At 42.3% G+C, this 22,097-nt stretch overlaps 11 non-coding genes across 11 annotated transcripts; 8 read left to right on the top strand and 3 right to left on the bottom strand.

The window, feature by feature from the left end:
- Positions 1–980: 980 nt before the first annotated feature.
- Positions 981–1,062, top strand: TRNAS-UGA (transfer RNA serine (anticodon UGA)). Its single transcript has one exon. It is a non-coding gene; the product is annotated as a tRNA-Ser (tRNA).
- Positions 1,063–2,370: 1,308 nt separating this feature from the next.
- TRNAS-AGA (transfer RNA serine (anticodon AGA)) lies at positions 2,371–2,452 on the top strand. The gene has a single exon. It is a non-coding gene; the product is annotated as a tRNA-Ser (tRNA).
- Positions 2,453–7,038: 4,586 nt separating this feature from the next.
- TRNAS-UGA (transfer RNA serine (anticodon UGA)) lies at positions 7,039–7,120 on the top strand. Its single transcript has one exon. It is a non-coding gene; the product is annotated as a tRNA-Ser (tRNA).
- Positions 7,121–8,432: 1,312 nt separating this feature from the next.
- TRNAS-AGA (transfer RNA serine (anticodon AGA)) lies at positions 8,433–8,514 on the top strand. Its single transcript has one exon. It is a non-coding gene; the product is annotated as a tRNA-Ser (tRNA).
- Positions 8,515–13,067: 4,553 nt separating this feature from the next.
- TRNAS-UGA (transfer RNA serine (anticodon UGA)) lies at positions 13,068–13,155 on the top strand. The gene has a single exon. It is a non-coding gene; the product is annotated as a tRNA-Ser (tRNA).
- A 62-nt stretch (positions 13,156–13,217) lies between these two features.
- Positions 13,218–13,289, bottom strand: TRNAD-GUC (transfer RNA aspartic acid (anticodon GUC)). The gene has a single exon. It is a non-coding gene; the product is annotated as a tRNA-Asp (tRNA).
- Positions 13,290–13,740: 451 nt separating this feature from the next.
- On the top strand, positions 13,741–13,822 carry TRNAS-AGA (transfer RNA serine (anticodon AGA)). The gene has a single exon. It is a non-coding gene; the product is annotated as a tRNA-Ser (tRNA).
- A 1,105-nt stretch (positions 13,823–14,927) lies between these two features.
- Positions 14,928–14,999, bottom strand: TRNAD-GUC (transfer RNA aspartic acid (anticodon GUC)). The gene has a single exon. It is a non-coding gene; the product is annotated as a tRNA-Asp (tRNA).
- A 3,418-nt stretch (positions 15,000–18,417) lies between these two features.
- On the top strand, positions 18,418–18,499 carry TRNAS-UGA (transfer RNA serine (anticodon UGA)). The gene has a single exon. It is a non-coding gene; the product is annotated as a tRNA-Ser (tRNA).
- Positions 18,500–19,302: 803 nt separating this feature from the next.
- TRNAD-GUC (transfer RNA aspartic acid (anticodon GUC)) lies at positions 19,303–19,374 on the bottom strand. Its single transcript has one exon. It is a non-coding gene; the product is annotated as a tRNA-Asp (tRNA).
- Positions 19,375–19,832: 458 nt separating this feature from the next.
- TRNAS-AGA (transfer RNA serine (anticodon AGA)) lies at positions 19,833–19,914 on the top strand. The gene has a single exon. It is a non-coding gene; the product is annotated as a tRNA-Ser (tRNA).
- The last annotated feature ends 2,183 nt before the right edge of the window (positions 19,915–22,097 follow it).

Raw genomic sequence — 22,097 nt, forward strand, 5'->3', positions numbered from 1 at the left:
CGATTTATTGAGACTTATGTAATGCTAGCACCCCTCAACGGATTCAGAGGTGGACAGCGCAGAGTAAGGGGTTTACTCTTGCAATTGGCATGAGGGTTTAATTTGTAAAGGTGTAAACCCAGCAGAACAATCATAAATAGTAAAGTAAGGCCTCCCCATTGAACCACTGTCTCTACTGCATGAGAGGCGGGGATTCTAACCACTATAACAATGACTGTCTTACTGCATCTGTTCTCAAAAGTTCTAAAACCTTCATCATTGACTTACCTTAGCCACATACAAAACTTTTGTGAGGCAAGGTTTGTATGCTGGAACAGCTTATGAACACGTTAAGATTTCAGGCTGTGCTAATAAGGATAGCGACTGGGATCGAACCCGCGACCTTGGCGCCACGCTCTAACCAACTGAGCTAACCGGCCTTCCGTGTTGAGGCAAACGTGGCATAGTCCAAAGAGAACTCCTACTGTCCACGGCCCGCCCTTTCAACAGTTCAACGAGCAGTAGCTGGCATTGTTGGCCGATTCAGCCATACCACCGTAACAACAACAAAGGTTCTGTCATTTTAGCACTCTCTATGGACGCAGCCCATATTGACTTGCAAAAGCTAATTCTTCAGCCAATTTTGTTGAAGTTCTAAATACATATGACTACCATGCCTCAAATAGACATGGACACAAAATAATCCAGCTTGAAATCCTTAACATGTTCATGTTCTAATTTCTCTGAAATCCATCTTTTACTACAAATGTTCGCAACGGATAGCTGTAAATGAGCGGAAATCAAACTTTCTAGAATGCACAATATGTAAAGTAGCACAAAACAGAATTAACGTTTGGATGCTGCAAGTTCATTCAAATGCTTTTGAATTTGATGGAAAGAAATTGAGCAACATAGTAACGGTAAATTTTTAATCTCTGCATGTTCAGTGCGAAAGTAAAAATATTGGAACACAAAGGCTCCTTCCAACAGCATGTTAGCGTGTAGTCGTGGCCGAGTGGTTAAGGCGATGGACTTGAAATCCATTGGGGTTTCCCCGCGCAGGTTCAAATCCTGCCGACTACGGGGATTTTCACTCTTAGAAGGAGCCGATACCAGTATTATTATAACATGTTGTGACTAGGCTGTTGTTTAGCGTTTTGTAAAATTGACTACAAAAGCGTACAAGCAATATCTGATCCCGGATACGTTGTTGTCCTATTCTTAGATCAACTTCTAGCAAACCTTCTTCTTGTGCTTATATAACAGTCAGATTCACACCAGTATTGTGTAATTCAAATATAAGCAAAATAAATAGCAAAATATAGAAACATAGCCACCCGGCGGGGATTCCTGCCACTATACTAACCAGGACTAGCATTGTATAATGTTGTCCAGCCACTGTGTTATTTATATGACATAGTACTAGCTGAATTGTACATGGACACACTGATTGGAAGATTTTCTCAAATTTGCTTTCCTTTACTGTATGAGAGCTGTAATGGTACCATTTATTAGCTTTTACGAGACAGAGTGGAATGAAAGAAGAACGCCATAATAATTAACTACTAGGATTGGAAGAAAATTTATTGGATGGTGAGACTACTGGTTCATGGATTTTATTCAGTTTTTCGTCAGAATGTCAAATGCTGAATAAAAGGAGAATACTGGAGTGGAATACTGTCCACGGCGCGCCTTTTCAACAGTTCAACAAGCAGTAGCTGGCATTGTTGGCCGATTCAGCCATACCAACGTAACAACAACAAAGGTTCTGTCATTTTAGCACTCTCTATGGAGAACTGAGATTTCTGCATTTTGTTTTTACAAATTGGTCCATTACAATATGAAGTAAACTTGAGCAACAAAAAAAAAAAAAAAAAGAGTACCATGTCTCCCGCGTGACAGGCGGGGATACTTACCACTATACTAACGAGGACTGGCATTGGTGGGCATGACGCATCCATGCACACACAACTATATTGAGCAAACTGTATTTGTCCCAGGCAGCAAGGCTCGTGATAGCACCATTCGGTCACTTAACCTTGCCCACCTTGCTACAGTCTAGTCACTTTGTTTTTTATGTGACATAGTACTAGCTGAACACACTGATTAGAACATATTCTCCAATTTTCTTTTACTTTGCGGTGTGAGAGCTGTAATGGTACTGTTTATGAGCTTTTACGAGACAGAGTGGAATAAAAGGAGAGCTACTAGGATTGGAAGAAAATTAATTCGATGCTGAGGCGACTTACTATATGTTTACTATAGATCTGGCATGATGGCGGGTTTCTTGACACACACTTGGTGTCGTGGGTTTGATATAAAGAGTGTGTGGGAGAAGGATTGTATGCTACAACTGCTCACACACGCACATGTGTACGCCAAATTCTGTGAGTAGTCGTGGCCGAGTGGTTAAGGCGATGGACTAGAAATCCATTGGGGTCTCTCCGCGCAGGTTCGAATCCTGCCGACTACGACCCTTTTCTCTTAGTGTGTATAAATTCGCAGCAAGCTCTTTTTTTTCTTTTTTTTACCCGTAACGCCAAATATCTCAGTTTTCAAAATACAAGAACTGAGATTTCTGCATTTTGTTTTTACAAATTGGTCCGTTACAATATGAAGTAAACTTGAGCAACAAAAAAAAAATAAGTACCATGCATCCCCGTCAGGGAATCGAACCCCGGTCTCCCGCGTGACAGGCAGGGATACTTACCACTAAGTCGTGGCTGAGTGGTTAAGGCAATGGACTTGAAATCCATTGGAGTTTCGCCGCGCAGGTTCAAATCCTGCCGACTACAGGGATTTTCACTCTTAGAAGGAGCCCATACCAGCATTATTATAACATGTTGTGACTAGGCTGTTGTTTAGCGTTTTGTAAAATTGACTACAAAAGCGTACAAGCAATATCTGATCCCCGATACGTTGTTGTCCTATTCTTAGATCAACTTCTAGCAAACCTTCTTCTTGTGCTTATATAACAGTCAGATTGACACCAGTATTGTGTAATTCAAATATAAGCAAAATAAATAGCAAAATATAGAAACATAGCCACCCGGCGGGGATTCCTGCCACTATACTAACCAGGACTAGCATTGTATAATGTTGTCCAGCCACTGTGTTATTTATATGACATAGTACTAGCTGAATTTTACATGGACACACTGATTGGAAGATTTTCTCAAATTTGCTTTCCTTTACTGTATGAGAGCTGTAATGGTACCATTTATTAGCTTTTACGAGACAGAGTGGAATGAAAGAAGAACGCCATAATAATTAACTACTAGGATTGGAAGAAAATTTATTGGATGGTGAGACTACTGGTTCATGGATTTTATTCAGTTTTTCGTCAGAATGTCAAATGCTGAATAAAAGGAGAATACTGGAGTGGAATACTGTCCACGGCGCGCCTTTTCAACAGTTCAACAAGCAGTAGCTGGCATTGTTGGCCGATTCAGCCATACCACCGTAACAACAACAAAGGTTCTGTCATTTTAGCACTCTCTATGGAGAACTGAGATTTCTGCATTTTGTTTTTACAAATTGGTCCATTACAATATGAAGTAAACTTGAGCAAAAAAAAAAGAGTACCATGTCTCCCACGTGACAGGCGGGGATACTTACCACTATACTAACGAGGACTGGCATTTGTGGGCATGACGCATCCATGCACACACAACTATATTGAGCAAACTGTATTTGTCCCAGGCAGCAAGGCTCGTGATAGCACCATTCGGTCACTTAACCTTGCCCACCTTGCTACAGTCTAGTCACTTTGTTTTTTATGTGACATAGTACTAGCTGAACACACCGATTAGAACATATTCTCCAATTTTCTTTTACTTTGCGGTGTGAGAGCTGTAATGGTATGAGCTTTTACGAGACAGAGTGGAATAAAAGGAGAGCTACTAGGATTGGAAGAAAATTCATTCGATGCTGAGGCGACTTACTATATGTTTACTATAGATCTGGCATGATGGCGGGCTTCTTGACACACACTTGGTGCTCACATGAGACACATAAACCAAATAGCCATAACATTATGACCACCTGCCTATTATTGTGTAGGTCCCCCATTTGCCACCAAAACAGCCCTGCCCCATCGAGGCATGGACGCTACTAGACCTCTGATGGTGTGCTGTGGTATCTGGCACCAAGACGTTTACAGCAAATCCTTTAAGTCCTGTAAGTTGCGAGGTGGGGCCTCCAAAGATCAGACTTGTTTGTCCAGCACATCCCACAGATGCTCGATTGGATTGAAATCTGGAGAATTTGGAGGCCGAGTCAACACATTGAACTCGTTGTTGTGTTCCTCAAACCAGGCCAGATCCCTTTTTACTTTGTGGCAGGGCGCATTATTCTCCTGAAAGAGGCCAATGCCATCAGGAAATATAGTGTCCATGAAAGGGTGTACATGGTCTGCAAAAATGCCCAGGTAGGTGGTACATGTCAAAGTAACATCTACATGAATGGCAGGACCCAAGGTTTCCCAGCAGAACATTGTCCAAAACATCACACTGTCTCCACCGGCTTGCCTTCTTCACATAGGGCATTCTGGTGCCATGGGTTGTCCAGGTAAGCAACGCACATGCACCTGGCCATCCACGTGATGTAAAAGAAAATGTGATTCATCAGACTAGGCTACCTTCTTGCATTGCTCCACGGTCCAGGTCTTATGCTCATGTGCCCATTGTAGGAGCTTTCGGCAGTGGACAGGGGTCAGCATGGGCACCCTGACTGAACTGCAGCCCTACACAGAACAACCTGCCATGCACTGTGTGTTCTGACACCTTTCTATCAGAACCAGCATTAACTTTCTTTCAGCAAATTGAGCTACAGTAGCTCGTCCATTGGATTTGACCACACTGGCCAGCCTTAACCCCCATGTGCATCAATGTGCCTTGTCCACCCATGACCCTGTCGCCGGTTCACCGCTTTTCCTTCCTTGGACCACTTTTGATAGGCACTGACCACTGCAGACTGGGAACACCCGGCAAGAGCTGCAGTTTTGGAGATGCTCTCACCCAGTCGTCTAGCCATCACAACCTGGCTCTTGTCAATGTTGCTCAGATCCTTACGTTTTCCCATTCTTCCTGCTTCTAACACATCAGCTTTGAGGACAAATTGTTTACTTGCTACCAAATATATCCCACCCACTGACAGGTGCCGTGATAATAAGTTGATCAGTGTTATTCACTTCACCTGTCTGTGTGAAGTGTCATCAGCTTAACTTCCTTCCAATATTGGCTACACTGCAAGAAGACCTGCAGTCTTGGGCCAGCCTCTCCATCTAGTGGAAAGGAAGAATTAACTTTCTTTATTTGTTTTCAAACACTATATATATATATATATATATATATATATATATATATGTATTGTTATGATTTATCTGGGACAAAAGAAAATCCCAGATCAAATTTCACACCCTAATACTTCCCAAATCCAAAGCAGCCTTATTCCTACTCGCGCACCTATTCAGGAGCCTGCCACCTGCTTAGAGGCTTGGAATATTTCCTTAACCTACCGCAAAAGCAATGGATAGGGATTGAGCGCTCAGACATTAGCATCCCCTTGCGTAGACTAGCCTGGCTCATGCCACTGAACGTCCTGCACATGGTAAGTCATAATCGCTATGTCACGGCTATTAAACCTGCCTACAATGGTGCATTTCCAGATCTATAGTATAATTAGTGCTTTGAACGTTTGTAGGATTGTTAACTGTATATATATATACTTTGGCACTGAGTAGAATATATCCAAGAGTTAGTATATCTAAAAGTTCTAAAATGTATGCTTACGCAGTACTAAACCGGGTATTATGAGAGCAGCATTCTCCTTGCCAACCAACATAATGACTTTATCACACACTAAAGTAAATGCATCCTTGACGATTTATTGAGACTTTTGTAATGCTAGCACCCCCTCAACGGATTCAGAGGTGGACAGCACAGAGTAAAGCGTTTACTCTTGCAATTGGCACGAGGGTTTAATTTGTAAAAGTGTAAATCCAGCAGAACAATCAAAACTAGTAAAGTCAGGCCTCCCTTTATTGCACATTAAAGTAAATGCATCCTTGACGATTTATTGAGACTTATGTAATGCTAGCACCCCTCAACGGATTCAGAGGTGGACAGCGCAGAGTAAGGGGTTTACTCTTGCAATTGGCATGAGGGTTTAATTTGTAAAGGTGTAAACCCAGCAGAACAATCATAAATAGTAAAGTAAGGCCTCCCCATTGGGAATTTGAACCACTGTCTCTACTGCATGAGAGGCGGGGATTCTAACCACTATAACAATGACTGTCTTACTGCATCTGTTCTCAAAAGTTCTAAAACCTTCATCATTGACTTACCTTAGCCACATACAAAACTTTTGTGAGGCAAGGTTTGTATGCTGGAACAGCTTATGAACACGTTAAGATTTCAGGCTGTGCTAATAAGGATAGCGACTTGGATCGAACCCGCGACCTTGGCGCCACGCTCTAACCAACTGAGCTAACCGGCCTTCTGTGTTGAGGCAAACGTGGCATAGTCCAAAGAGAACTCCTACTGTCCACGGCCCGCCCTTTCAACAGTTCAACGAGCAGTAGCTGGCATTGTTGGCCGATTCAGCCATACCACCGTAACAACAACAAAGGTTCTGTCATTTTAGCACTCTCTATGGACGCAGCCCATATTGACTTGCAAAAGCTAATTCTTCAGCCAATTTTGTTGAAGTTCTAAATACATATGACTACCATGCCTCAAATAGACATGGACACAAAATAATCCAGCTTGAAATCCTTAACATGTTCATGTTCTAATTTCTCTGAAATCCATCTTTTACTACAAATGTTCGCAACGGATAGCTGTAAATGAGCGGAAATCAAACTTTCTAGAATGCACAATATGTAAAGTAGCACAAAACAGAATTAACGTTTGGATGCTGCAAGTTCATTCAAATGCTTTTGAATTTGATGGAAAGAAATTGAGCAACATAGTAACGGTAAATTTTTAATCTCTGCATGTTCAGTGCGAAAGTAAAAATATTGGAACACAAAGGCTCCTTCCAACAGCATGTTAGCGTGTAGTCGTGGCCGAGTGGTTAAGGCGATGGACTTGAAATCCATTGGGGTTTCCCCGCGCAGGTTCAAATCCTGCCGACTACGGGGATTTTCACTCTTAGAAGGAGCCGATACCAGCATTATTATAACATGTTGTGACTAGGCTGTTGTTTAGCGTTTTGTAAAATTGACTACAAAAGCGTACAAGCAATATCTGATCCCGGATACGTTGTTGTCCTATTCTTAGATCAACTTCTAGCAAACCTTCTTCTTGTGCTTATATAACAGTCAGATTCACACCAGTATTGTGTAATTCAAATATAAGCAAAATAAATAGCAAAATATAGAAACATAGCCACCCGGCGGGGATTCCTGCCACTATACTAACCAGGACTAGCATTGTATAATGTTGTCCAGCCACTGTGTTATTTATATGACATAGTACTAGCTGAATTGTACATGGACACACTGATTGGAAGATTTTCTCAAATTTGCTTTCCTTTACTGTATGAGAGCTGTAATGGTACCATTTATTAGCTTTTACGAGACAGAGTGGAATGAAAGAAGAACGCCATAATAATTAACTACTAGGATTGGAAGAAAATTTATTGGATGGTGAGACTACTGGTTCATGGATTTTATTCAGTTTTTCGTCAGAATGTCAAATGCTGAATAAAAGGAGAATACTGGAGTGGAATACTGTCCACGGCGCGCCTTTTCAACAGTTCAACAAGCAGTAGCTGGCATTGTTGGCCGATTCAGCCATACCAACGTAACAACAACAAAGGTTCTGTCATTTTAGCACTCTCTATGGAGAACTGAGATTTCTGCATTTTGTTTTTACAAATTGGTCCATTACAATATGAAGTAAACTTGAGCAACAAAAAAAAAAAAAAAAAAAAGAGAACCCCGGTCTCCCGCGTGACAGGCGGGGATACTTACCACTATACTAACGAGGACTGGCATTGGTGGGCATGACGCATCCATGCACACACAACTATATTGAGCAAACTGTATTTGTCCCAGGCAGCAAGGCTCGTGATAGCACCATTCGGTCACTTAACCTTGCCCACCTTGCTACAGTCTAGTCACTTTGTTTTTTATGTGACATAGTACTAGCTGAACACACTGATTAGAACATATTCTCCAATTTTCTTTTACTTTGCGGTGTGAGAGCTGTAATGGTACTGTTTATGAGCTTTTACGAGACAGAGTGGAATAAAAGGAGAGCTACTAGGATTGGAAGAAAATTCATTCGATGCTGAGGCGACTTACTATATGTTTACTATAGATCTGGCATGATGGCGGGTTTCTTGACACACACTTGGTGTCGTGGGTTTGATATAAAGAGTGTGTGGGAGAAGGATTGTATGCTACAACTGCTCACACACGCACATGTGTACGCCTAATTCCGTGAGTAGTCGTGGCCGAGTGGTTAAGGCGATGGGCTAGAAATCCATTGGGGTCTCCCCGCGCAGGTTCGAATCCTGCCGACTACGACCCTTTTCTCTTAGTGTGTATAAATTCGCAGCAAGCTCTTTTTTTTCTTTTTTTTACCCGTAACGCCAAATATCTCAGTTTTCAAAATACGAGAACTGAGATTTCTGCATTTTGTTTTTACAAATTGGTCCGTTACAATATGAAGTAAACTTGAGCAACAAAAAAAAAATAAGTACCATGCATCCCCGGTCTCCCGCGTGACAGGCAGGGATACTTACCACTAAGTCGTGGCTAAGGTTTACATTGGAGTTTCGCCGCGCAGGTTCAAATCCTGCCGACTACAGGGATTTTCACTCTTAGAAGGAGCCCATACCAGCATTATTATAACATGTTGTGACTAGGCTGTTGTTAAGCGTTTTGTAAAATTGACTACAAAAGCGTACAAGCAATATCTGATCCCCGATACGTTGTTGTCCTATTCTTAGATCAACTTCTAGCAAACCTTCTTCTTGTGCTTATATAACAGTCAGATTGACACCAGTATTGTGTAATTCAAATATAAGCAAAATAAATAGCAAAATATAGAAACATAGCCACCCGGCGGGGATTCCTGCCACTATACTAACCAGGACTAGCATTGTATAATGTTGTCCAGCCACTGTGTTATTTATATGACATAGTACTAGCTGAATTTTACATGGACACACTGATTGGAAGATTTTCTCAAATTTGCTTTCCTTTACTGTATGAGAGCTGTAATGGTACCATTTATTAGCTTTTACGAGACAGAGTGGAATGAAAGAAGAACGCCATAATAATTAACTACTAGGATTGGAAGAAAATTTATTGGATGGTGAGACTACTGGTTCATGGATTTTATTCAGTTTTTCGTCAGAATGTCAAATGCTGAATAAAAGGAGAATACTGGAGTGGAATACTGTCCACGGCGCGCCTTTTCAACAGTTCAACAAGCAGTAGCTGGCATTGTTGGCCGATTCAGCCATACCACCGTAACAACAACAAAGGTTCTGTCATTTTAGCACTCTCTATGGAGAACTGAGATTTCTGCATTTTGTTTTTACAAATTGGTCCATTACAATATGAAGTAAACTTGAGCAAAAAAAAAAAAAAAAAAGTACCATGCCACCCCGGTCTCCCGCGTGACAGGCGGGGATACTTACCACTATACTAACGAGGACTGGCATTGGTGGGCATGACACATCCATGCACACACAACTATATTGAGCAAACTGTATTTGTCCCAGGCAGCAAGGCTCGTGATAGCACCATTCGGTCACTTAACCTTGCCCACCTTGCTACAGTCTAGTCACTTTGTTTTTTATGTGACATAGTACTAGCTGAACATACCGATTAGAACATATTCTCCAATTTTCTTTTACTTTGCGGTGTGAGAGCTGTAATGGTATGAGCTTTTACGAGACAGAGTGGAATAAAAGGAGAGCTACTAGGATTGGAAGAAAATTCATTCGATGCTGAGGCGACTTACTATATGTTTACTATAGATCTGGCATGATGGCGGGCTTCTTGACACACACTTGGTGCTCACATGAGACACATAAACCAAATAGCCATAACATTATGACCACCTGCCTATTATTGTGTAGGTCCCCCTTTTGCCACCAAAACAGCCCTGCCCCATCGAGGCATGGACGCTACTAGACCTCTTATGGTGTGCTGTGGTATCTGGCACCAAGACGTTTACAGCAAATCCTTTAAGTCCTGTAAGTTGCGAGGTGGGGCCTCCATGGATCAGACTTGTTTGTCCAGCACATCCCACAGATGCTCGATTGGATTGAAATCTGGAGAATTTGGAGGCCGAGTCAACACATTGAACTCGTTGTTGTGTTCCTCAAACCAGGCCAGATCCCTTTTTACTTTGTGGCAGGGCGCATTATTCTCCTGAAAGAGGCCAATGCCATCAGGAAATATAGTGTCCATGAAAGGGTGTACATGGTCTGCAAAAATGCCCAGGTAGGTGGTACATGTCAAAGTAACATCTACATGAATGGCAGGACCCAAGGTTTCCCAGCAGAACATTGTCCAAAACATCACACTGTCTCCACCGGCTTGCCTTCTTCACATAGGGCATTCTGGTGCCATGGGTTGTCCAGGTAAGCAACGCACATGCACCTGGCCATCCACGTGATGTAAAAGAAAATGTGATTCATCAGACTAGGCTACCTTCTTGCATTGCTCCACGGTCCAGGTCTTATGCTCATGTGCCCATTGTAGGAGCTTTCGGCAGTGGACAGGGGTCAGCATGGGCAACCTGACTGAACTGCAGCCCTACACAGAACAACCTGCCATGCACTGTGTGTTCTGACACTTTTCTATCAGAACCAGCATTAACTTTCTTTCAGCAAATTGAGCTACAGTAGCTCGTCCGTTGGATTTGACCACACTGGCCAGCCTTAACCCCCATGTGCATCAATGTGCCTTGTCCACCCATGACCCTGTCGCCGGTTCACCGCTGTTCCTTCCTTGGACCACTTTTGATAGGCACTGACCACTGCAGACTGGGAACACCCGGCAAGAGCTGCAGTTTTGGAGATGCTCTCACCCAGTCGTCTAGCCATCACAACCTGGCTCTTGTCAATGTTGCTCAGATCCTTACGTTTTCCCATTCTTCCTGCTTCTAACACATCAGCTTTGAGGACAAATTGTTTACTTGCTACCAAATATATCCCACCCACTGACAGGTGCCGTGATAATAAGTTGATCAGTGTTATTCACTTCACCTGTCTGTGTGAAGTGTCATCAGCTTAACTTCCTTCCAATATTGGCTACACTGCAAGAAGACCTGCAGTCTTGGGCCAGCCTCTCCATCTAGTGGAAAGGAAGAATTAACTTTCTTTATTTGTTTTCAAACACTATATATATATATATATATATATATATGTATTGTTATGATTTATCTGGGACAAAAGAAAATCCCAGATCAAATTTCACACCCTAATACTTCCCAAATCCAAAGCAGCCTTATTCCTACTCGCGCACCTATTCAGGAGCCTGCCACCTGCTTAGAGGCTTGGAATATTTCCTTAACCTACCGCAAAAGCAATGGATAGGGATTGAGCGCTCAGACATTAGCATCCCCTTGCGTAGACTAGCCTGGCTCATGCCACTGAACGTCCTGCACATGGTAAGTCATAATCGCTATGTCACGGCTATTAAACCTGCCTACAATGGTGCATTTCCAGATCTATAGTATAATTAGTGCTTTGAACGTTTGTAGGATTGTTAACTGTATATATATATACTTTGGCACTGAGTAGAATATATCCAAGAGTTAGTATATCTAAAAGTTCTAAAATGTATGCTTACGCAGTACTAAACCGGGTATTATGAGAGCAGCATTCTCCTTGCCAACCAACATAATGACTTTATCACACACTAAAGTAAATGCATCCTTGACGATTTATTGAGACTTTTGTAATGCTAGCACCCCCTCAACGGATTCAGAGGTGGACAGCACAGAGTAAAGCGTTTACTCTTGCAATTGGCACGAGGGTTTAATTTGTAAAAGTGTAAATCCAGCAGAACAATCAAAACTAGTAAAGTCAGGCCTCCCTTTATTGCACATTAAAGTAAATGCATCCTTGACGATTTATTGAGACTTATGTAATGCTAGCACCCCTCAACGGATTCAGAGGTGGACAGCGCAGAGTAAGGGGTTTACTCTTGCAATTGGCATGAGGGTTTAATTTGTAAAGGTGTAAACCCAGCAGAACAATCATAAATAGTAAAGTAAGGCCTCCCCATTGGGAATTTGAACCACTGTCTCTACTGCATGAGAGGCGGGGATTCTAACCACTATAACAATGACTGTCTTACTGCATCTGTTCTCAAAAGTTCTAAAACCTTCATCATTGACTTACCTTAGCCACATACAAAACTTTTGTGAGGCAAGGTTTGTATGCTGGAACAGCTTATGAACACGTTAAGATTTCAGGCTGTGCTAATAAGGATAGCGACTGGGATCGAACCCGCGACCTTGGCGCCACGCTCTAACCAACTGAGCTAACCGGCCTTCTGTGTTGAGGCAAACGTGGCATAGTCCAAAGAGAACTCCTACTGTCCACGGCCCGCCCTTTCAACAGTTCAACGAGCAGTAGCTGGCATTGTTGGCCGATTCAGCCATACCACCGTAACAACAACAAAGGTTCTGTCATTTTAGCACTCTCTATGGACGCAGCCCATATTGACTTGCAAAAGCTAATTCTTCAGCCAATTTTGTTGAAGTTCTAAATACATATGACTACCATGCCTCAAATAGACATGGACACAAAATAATCCAGCTTGAAATCCTTAACATGTTCATGTTCTAATTTCTCTGAAATCCATCTTTTACTACAAATGTTCGCAACGGATAGCTGTAAATGAGCGGAAATCAAACTTTCTAGAATGCACAATATGTAAAGTAGCACAAAACAGAATTAACGTTTGGATGCTGCAAGTTCATTCAAATGCTTTTGAATTTGATGGAAAGAAATTGAGCAACATAGTAACGGTAAATTTTTAATCTCTGCATGTTCAGTGCGAAAGTAAAAATATTGGAACACAAAGGCTCCTTCCAACAGCATGTTAGCGTGTAGTCGTGGCCGAGTGGTTAAGGCGATGGACTTGAAATCCATTGGGGTTTCCCCGCGCAGGTTCAAATCCTGCATTTTGTTTTTACAAATTGGTCCATTACAATATGAAGTAAACTTGAGCAACAAAAAAAAAAAAAAGAGTACCATGCCTCCCCGTCGGGGAATCGAACCCCGGTCTCCCGCGTGACAGGCGGGGATACTTACCACTATACTAACGAGGATTGGCATTGGTGGGCATGACGCATCCATGCACACACAACTATATTGAGCAAACTGTATTTGTCCCAGGCAGCAAGGCTCGTGATAGCACCATTCGGTCACTTAACCTTGCCCACCTTGCTACAGTCTAGTCACTTTGTTTTTTATGTGACATAGTACTAGCTGAACACACCGATTAGAACATATTCTCCAATTTTCTTTTACTTTGCGGTGTGAGAGCTGTAATGGTATGAGCTTTTACGAGACAGAGTGGAATAAAAGGAGAGCTACTAGGATTGGAAGAAAATTCATTCGATGCTGAGGCGACTTACTATATGTTTACTATAGATCTGGCATGATGGCGGGCTTCTTGACACACACTTGGTGTCGTGGGTTTGATATAAAGAGTGTGTGGGAGAAGGATTGTATGCTACAACTGCTCACACACGCACATGTGTACGCCTAATTCCGTGAGTAGTCGTGGCCGAGTGGTTAAGGCGATGGGCTAGAAATCCATTGGGGTCTCCCCGCGCAGGTTCGAATCCTGCCGACTACAACCCTTTTCTCTTAGTGTGTATAAATTCGCAGCAAGCTCTTTTTTTTCTTTTTTTTACCCGTAACGCCAAATATCTCAGTTTTCAAAATACGAGAACTGAGATTTCTGCATTTTGTTTTTACAAATTGGTCCGTTACAATATGAAGTAAACTTGAGCAACAAAAAAAAAATAAGTACCATGCATCCCCGGTCTCCCGCGTGAAAGGCAGGGATACTTACCACTACGTCGTGGCTGAGTGGTTAAGGCAATGGACTTGAAATCCATTGGAGTTTCGCCGCGCAGGTTCAAATCCTGCCGACTACAGGGATTTTCACTCTTAGAAGGAGCCCATACCAGCATTATTATAACATGTTGTGACTAGGCTGTTGTTTAGCGTTTTGTAAAATTGACTACAAAAGCGTACAAGCAATATCTGATCCCCGATACGTTGTTGTCCTATTCTTAGATCAACTTCTAGCAAACCTTCTTCTTGTGCTTATATAACAGTCAGATTGACACCAGTATTGTGTAATTCAAATATAAGCAAAATAAATAGCAAAATATAGAAACATAGCCACCCGGCGGGGATTCCTGCCACTATACTAACCAGGACTAGCATTGTATAATGTTGTCCAGCCACTGTGTTATTTATATGACATAGTACTAGCTGAATTTTACATGGACACACTGATTGGAAGATTTTCTCAAATTTGCTTTCCTTTACTGTATGAGAGCTGTAATGGTACCATTTATTAGCTTTTACGAGACAGAGTGGAATGAAAGAAGAACGCCATAATAATTAACTACTAGGATTGGAAGAAAATTTATTGGATGGTGAGACTACTGGTTCATGGATTTTATTCAGTTTTTCGTCAGAATGTCAAATGCTGAATAAAAGGAGAATACTGGAGTGGAATACTGTCCACGGCGCGCCTTTTCAACAGTTCAACAAGCAGTAGCTGGCATTGTTGGCCGATTCAGCCATACCACCGTAACAACAACAAAGGTTCTGTCATTTTAGCACTCTCTATGGAGAACTGAGATTTCTGCATTTTGTTTTTACAAATTGGTCCATTACAATATGAAGTAAACTTGAGCAAAAAAAAAAAAAAAAGAGTACCATGCCTCCCCGTCGGGGAATCGAACCCCGGTCTCCCGCGTGACAGGCAGGGATACTTACCACTATACTAACGAGGACTGGCATTTGTGGGCATGACGCATCCATGCACACACAACTATATTGAGCAAACTGTATTTGTCCCAGGCAGCAAGGCTCGTGATAGCACCATTCGGTCACTTAACCTTGCCCACCTTGCTACAGTCTAGTCACTTTGTTTTTTATGTGACATAGTACTAGCTGAACACACCGATTAGAACATATTCTCCAATTTTCTTTTACTTTGCGGTGTGAGAGCTGTAATGGTATGAGCTTTTACGAGACAGAGTGGAATAAAAGGAGAGCTACTAGGATTGGAAGAAAATTCATTCGATGCTGAGGCGACTTACTATATGTTTACTATAGATCTGGCATGATGGCGGGCTTCTTGACACACACTTGGTGCTCACATGAGACACATAAACCAAATAGCCATAACATTATGACCACCTGCCTATTATTGTGTAGGTCCCCCATTTGCCACCAAAACAGCCCTGCCCCATCGAGGCATGGACGCTACTAGACCTCTGATGGTGTGCTGTGGTATCTGGCACCAAGACGTTTACAGCAAATCCTTTAAGTCCTGTAAGTTGCGAGGTGGGGCCTCCATGGATCAGACTTGTTTGTCCAGCACATCCCACAGATGCTCGATTGGATTGAAATCTGGAGAATTTGGAGGCCGAGTCAACACATTGAACTCGTTGTTGTGTTCCTCAAACCAGGCCAGATCCCTTTTTACTTTGTGGCAGGGCGCATTATTCTCCTGAAAGAGGCCAATGCCATCAGGAAATATAGTGTCCATGAAAGGGTGTACATGGTCTGCAAAAATGCCCAGGTAGGTGGTACATGTCAAAGTAACATCTACATGAATGGCAGGACCCAAGGTTTCCCAGCAGAACATTGTCCAAAACATCACACTGTCTCCACCGGCTTGCCTTCTTCACATAGGGCATTCTGGTGCCATGGGTTGTCCAGGTAAGCAACGCACATGCACCTGGCCATCCACGTGATGTAAAAGAAAATGTGATTCATCAGACTAGGCTACCTTCTTGCATTGCTCCACGGTCCAGGTCTTATGCTCATGTGCCCATTGTAGGAGCTTTCGGCAGTGGACAGGGGTCAGCATGGGCACCCTGACTGAACTGCAGCCCTACACAGAACAACCTGCCATGCACTGTGTGTTCTGACACCTTTCTATCAGAACCAGCATTAACTTTCTTTCAGCAAATTGAGCTACAGTAGCTCGTCCGTTGGATTTGACCACACTGGCCAGCCTTAACCCCCATGTGCATCAATGTGCCTTGTCCACCCATGACCCTGTCGCCGGTTCACCGCTTTTCCTTCCTTGGACCACTTTTGATAGGCACTGACCACTGCAGACTGGGAACACCCGGCAAGAGCTGCAGTTTTGGAGATGCTCTCACCCAGTCGTCTAGCCATCACAACCTGGCTCTTGTCAATGTTGCTCAGATCCTTACGTTTTCCCATTCTTCCTGCTTCTAACACATCAGCTTTGAGGACAAATTGTTTACTTGCTACCAAATATATCCCACCCACTGACAGGTGCCGTGATAATAAGTTGATCAGTGTTATTCACTTCACCTGTCTGTGTGAAGTGTCATCAGCTTAACTTCCTTCCAATATTGGCTACACTGCAAGAAGACCTGCAGTCTTGGGCCAGCCTCTCCATCTAGTGGAAAGGAAGAATTAACTTTCTTTATTTGTTTTCAAACACTATATATATATATATATATATATATATATATGTATTGTTATGATTTATCTGGGACAAAAGAAAATCCCAGATCAAATTTCACACCCTAATACTTCCCAAATCCAAAGCAGCCTTATTCCTACTCACGCACCTATTCAGGAGCCTGCCACCTGCTTAGAGGCTTGGAATATTTCCTTAACCTACCGCAAAAGCAATGGATAGGGATTGAGCGCTCAGACATTAGCATCCCCTTGCGTAGACTAGCCTGGCTCATGCCACTGAACGTCCTGCACATGGTAAATAATAATCGCTATGTCACGGCTATTAAACCTGCCTACAATGGTGCATTTCCAGATCTATAGTATAATTAGTGCTTTGAACGTTTGTAGGATTGTTAACTGTATATATATATACTTTGGCACTGAGTAGAATATATCCAAGAGTTAGTATATCTAAAAGTTCTAAAATGTATGCTTACGCAGTACTAAACCGGGTATTATGAGAGCAGCATTCTCCTTGCCAACCAACATAATGACTTTATCACACACTAAAGTAAATGCATCCTTGACGATTTATTGAGACTTTTGTAATGCTAGCACCCCCTCAACGGATTCAGAGGTGGACAGCACAGAGTAAAGCGTTTACTCTTGCAATTGGCACGAGGGTTTAATTTGTAAAAGTGTAAATCCAGCAGAACAATCAAAACTAGTAAAGTCAGGCCTCCCTTTATTGTACATTAAAGTAAATGCATCCTTGACGATTTATTGAGACTTATGTAATGCTAGCACCCCTCAACGGATTCAGAGGTGGACAGCGCAGAGTAAGGGGTTTACTCTTGCAATTGGCATGAGGGTTTAATTTGTAAAGGTGTAAACCCAGCAGAACAATCATAAATAGTAAAGTAAGGCCTCCCCATTGGGAATTTGAACCACTGTCTCTATTGCATGAGAGGCGGGGATTCTAACCACTATAACAATGACTGTCTTACTGCATCTGTTCTCAAAAGTTCTAAAACCTTCATCATTGACTTACCTTAGCCACATACAAAACTTTTGTGAGGCAAGGTTTGTATGCTGGAACAGCTTATGAACACGTTAAGATTTCAGGCTGTGCTAATAAGGATAGCGACTGGGATCGAACCCGCGACCTTGGCGCCACGCTCTAACCAACTGAGCTAACCGGCCTTCCGTGTTGAGGCAAACGTGGCATAGTCCAAGGAGAACTCCTACTGTCCACGGCGCGCCTTTTCAACAGTTCAACAAGCAGTAGCTGGCATTGTTGGCCGATTCAGCCATACCACCGTAACAACAACAAAGGTTCTGTCATTTTAGCACTCTCTATGGACGCAGCCCATATTGACTTGCAAAAGCTAATTCTTCAGCCAATTTTGTTGAAGTTCTAAATACATATGACTACCATGCCTCAAATAGACATGGACACAAAATAATCCAGCTTGAAATCCTTAACATGTTCATGTTCTAATTTCTCTGAAATCCATCTTTTACTACAAATGTTCGCAACGGATAGCTGTAAATGAGCGGAAATCAAACTTTCTAGAATGCACAATATGTAAAGTAGCACAAAACAGAATTAACGTTTGGATGCTGCAAGTTCATTCAAATGCTTTTGAATTTGATGGAAAGAAATTGAGCAACATAGTAACGGTAAATTTTTAATCTCTGCATGTTCAGTGCGAAAGTAAAAATATTGGAACACAAAGGCTCCTTCCAACAGCATGTTAGCGTATAGTTGTGGCTGAGTGGTTAAGGCGATGGACTTGAAATCCATTGGGGTTTCCCCGCGCAGGTTCAAATCCTGAAGACTACGGGGATTTTCACTCTTAGAAGGAGCCCATACCAGCATTATTATAACATGTTGTGACTAGGCTGTTGTTTAGCGTTTTGTAAAATTGACTACAAAAGCGTACAAGCAATATCTGATCCCGGATACGTTGTTGTCCTATTCTTAGATCAACTTCTAGCAAACCTTCTTCTTGTGCTTATATAACAGTCAGATTGACACCAGTATTGTGTAATTCAAATATAAGCAAAATAAATAGCAAAATATAGAAACATAGCCACCCGGCGGGGATTCCTGCCACTATACTAACCAGGACTAGCATTGTATAATGTTGTCCAGCCACTGTGTTATTTATATGACATAGTACTAGCTGAATTGTACATGGACACACTGATTGGAAGATTTTCTCAAATTTGCTTTCCTTTACTGTATGAGAGCTGTAATGGTACCATTTATTAGCTTTTACGAGACAGAGTGGAATGAAAGAAGAACGCCATAATAATTAACTACTAGGATTGGAAGAAAATTTATTGGATGGTGAGACTACTGGTTCATGGATTTTATTCAGTTTTTCGTCAGAATGTCAAATGCTGAATAAAAGGAGAATACTGGAGTGGAATACTGTCCACGGCGCGCCTTTTCAACAGTTCAACAAGCAGTAGCTGGCATTGTTGGCCGATTCAGCCATACCACCGTAACAACAACAAAGGTTCTGTCATTTTAGCACTCTCTATTGAGAACTGAGATTTCTGCATTTTGTTTTTACAAATTGGTCCATTACAATATGAAGTAAACTTGAGCAACAAAAAAAAAAAAAAAGAGTACCATGCCTCCCCGTCGGGGAATCGAACCCCGGTCTCCCGCGTGACAGGCGGGGATACTTACCACTATACTAACGAGGACTGGCATTGGTGGGCATGACGCATCCATGCACACACAACTATATTGAGCAAACTGTATTTGTCCCAGGCAGCAAGGCTCGTGATAGCACCATTCGGTCACTTAACCTTGCCCACCTTGCTACAGTCTAGTCACTTTGTTTTTTATGTGACATAGTACTAGCTGAACACACAGATTAGAACATATTCTCCAATTTTCTTTTACTTTGCGGTGTGAGAGCTGTAATGGTACTGTTTATGAGCTTTTACGAGACAGAGTGGAATAAAAGGAGAGCTACTAGGATTGGAAGAAAATTCATTCGATGCTGAGGCGACTTACTATATGTTTACTATAGATCTGGCATGATGGCGGGTTTCTTGACACACACTTGGTGTCGTGGGTTTGATATAAAGAGTGTGTGGGAGAAGGATTGTATGCTACAACTGCTCACACACGCACATGTGTACGCCTAATTCTGTGAGTAGTCGTGGCCGAGTGGTTAAGGCGATGGACTAGAAATCCATTGGGGTCTCCCCGCGCAGGTTCGAATCCTGCCGACTACGACCCTTTTCTCTTAGTGTGTATAAATTCGCAGCAAGCTCTTTTTTTTCTTTTTTTTACCCGTAACGCCAAATATCTCAGTTTTCAAAATACGAGAACTGAGATTTCTGCATTTTGTTTTTACAAATTGGTCCGTTACAATATGAAGTAAACTTGAGCAACAAAAAAAAAATAAGTACCATGCATCCCCGTCGGGGAATCGAACCCCGGTCTCCCGCGTGACAGGCAGGGATACTTACCACTAAGTCGTGGCTGAGTGGTTAAGGCAATGGACTTGAAATCCATTGGGGTTTCGCCGCGCAGGTTCGAATCCTGCCGACTACGACCCTTTTCTCTTAGTGTGTATAAATTCGCAGCAAGCTCTTTTTTTTCTTTTTTTTACCCGTAACGCCAAATATCTCAGTTTTCAAAATACGAGAACTGAGATTTCTGCATTTTGTTTTTACAAATTGGTCCGTTACAATATGAAGTAAACTTGAGCAACAAAAAAAAAATAAGTACCATGCATCCCCGTCGGGGAATCGAACCCCGGTCTCCCGCGTGACAGGCAGGGATACTTACCACTAAGTCGTGGCTGAGTGGTTAAGGCAATGGACTTGAAATCCATTGGGGTTTCGCCGCGCAGGTTCAAATCCTGCCGACTACAGGGATTTTCACTCTTAGAAGGAGCCCATACCAGCATTATTACAACATGTTGTGACTAGGCTGTTGTTTAGCGTTTTGTAAAATTGACTACAAAAGCGTACAAGCAATATCTGATCCCCGATACGTTGTTGTCCTATTCTTAGATCAACTTCTAGCAAACCTTCTTCTTGTGCTTATATAACAGTCAGATTGACACCAGTATTGTGTAATTCAAATATAAGCAAAATAAATAGCAAAATATAGAAACATAGCCACCCGGCGGGGATTCCTGCCACTATACTAACCAGGACTAACATTGTATAATGTTGTCCAGCCACTGTGTTATTTATATGACATAGTACTAGCTGAATTTTACATGGACACACTGATTGGAAGATTTTCTCAAATTTGCTTTCCTTTACTGTATGAGAGCTGTAATGGTACCATTTATTAGCTTTTACGAGACAGAGTGGAATGAAAGAAGAACGCCATAATAATTAACTACTAGGATTGGAAGAAAATTTATTGGATGGTGAGACTACTGGTTCATGGATTTTATTCAGTTTTTCGTCAGAATGTCAAATGCTGAATAAAAGGAGAATACTGGAGTGGAATACTGTCCACGGCGCGCCTTTTCAACAGTTCAACAAGCAGTAGCTGGCATTGTTGGCCGATTCAGCCATACCAACGTAACAACAACAAAGGTTCTGTCATTTTAGCACTCTCTATGGAGAACTGAGATTTCTGCATTTTGTTTTTACAAATTGGTCCATTACAATATGAAGTAAACTTGAGCAACAAAAAAAAAAAAAAGAGTACCATATCTCCCGCGTGACAGGCGGGGATACTTACCACTATACTAACGAGGACTGGCATTGGTGGGCATGACGCATCCATGCACACACAACTATATTGAGCCAACTGTATTTGTCCCAGGCAGCAAGGCTCGTGATAGCACCATTCGGTCACTTAACCTTGCCCACCTTGCTACAGTCTAGTCACTTTGTTTTTTATGTGACATAGTACTAGCTGAACACACCGATTAGAACATATTCTCCAATTTTCTTTTACTTTGCGGTGTGAGAGCTGTAATGGTATGAGCTTTTACGAGACAGAGTGGAATAAAAGGAGAGCTACTAGGATTGGAAGAAAATTCATTCGATGCTGAGGCGACTTACTATATGTTTACTATAGATCTGGCATGATGGCAGGCTTCTTGACACACACTTGGTGCTCACATGAGACACATAAACCAAATAGCCATAACATTATGACCACCTGCCTATTATTGTGTAGGTCCCCCATTTGCCACCAAAACAGCCCTGCCCCATCGAGGCATGGACGCTACTAGACCTCTGATGGTGTGCTGTGGTATCTGGCACCAAGACGTTTACAGCAAATCCTTTAAGTCCTGTAAGTTGCGAGGTGGGGCCTCCATGGATCAGACTTGTTTGTCCAGCACATCCCACAGATGCTCGATTGGATTGAAATCTGGAGAATTTGGAGGCCGAGTCAACACATTGAACTCGTTGTTGTGTTCCTCAAACCAGGCCAGATCCCT

Source organism: Sceloporus occidentalis, unplaced genomic scaffold (assembly GCF_023333645.1).
Source record: "Sceloporus occidentalis isolate IW3139 unplaced genomic scaffold, rSceOcc1.0.p SCAF_22, whole genome shotgun sequence".
Taxonomy (NCBI): domain Eukaryota; kingdom Metazoa; phylum Chordata; class Lepidosauria; order Squamata; family Phrynosomatidae; genus Sceloporus; species Sceloporus occidentalis.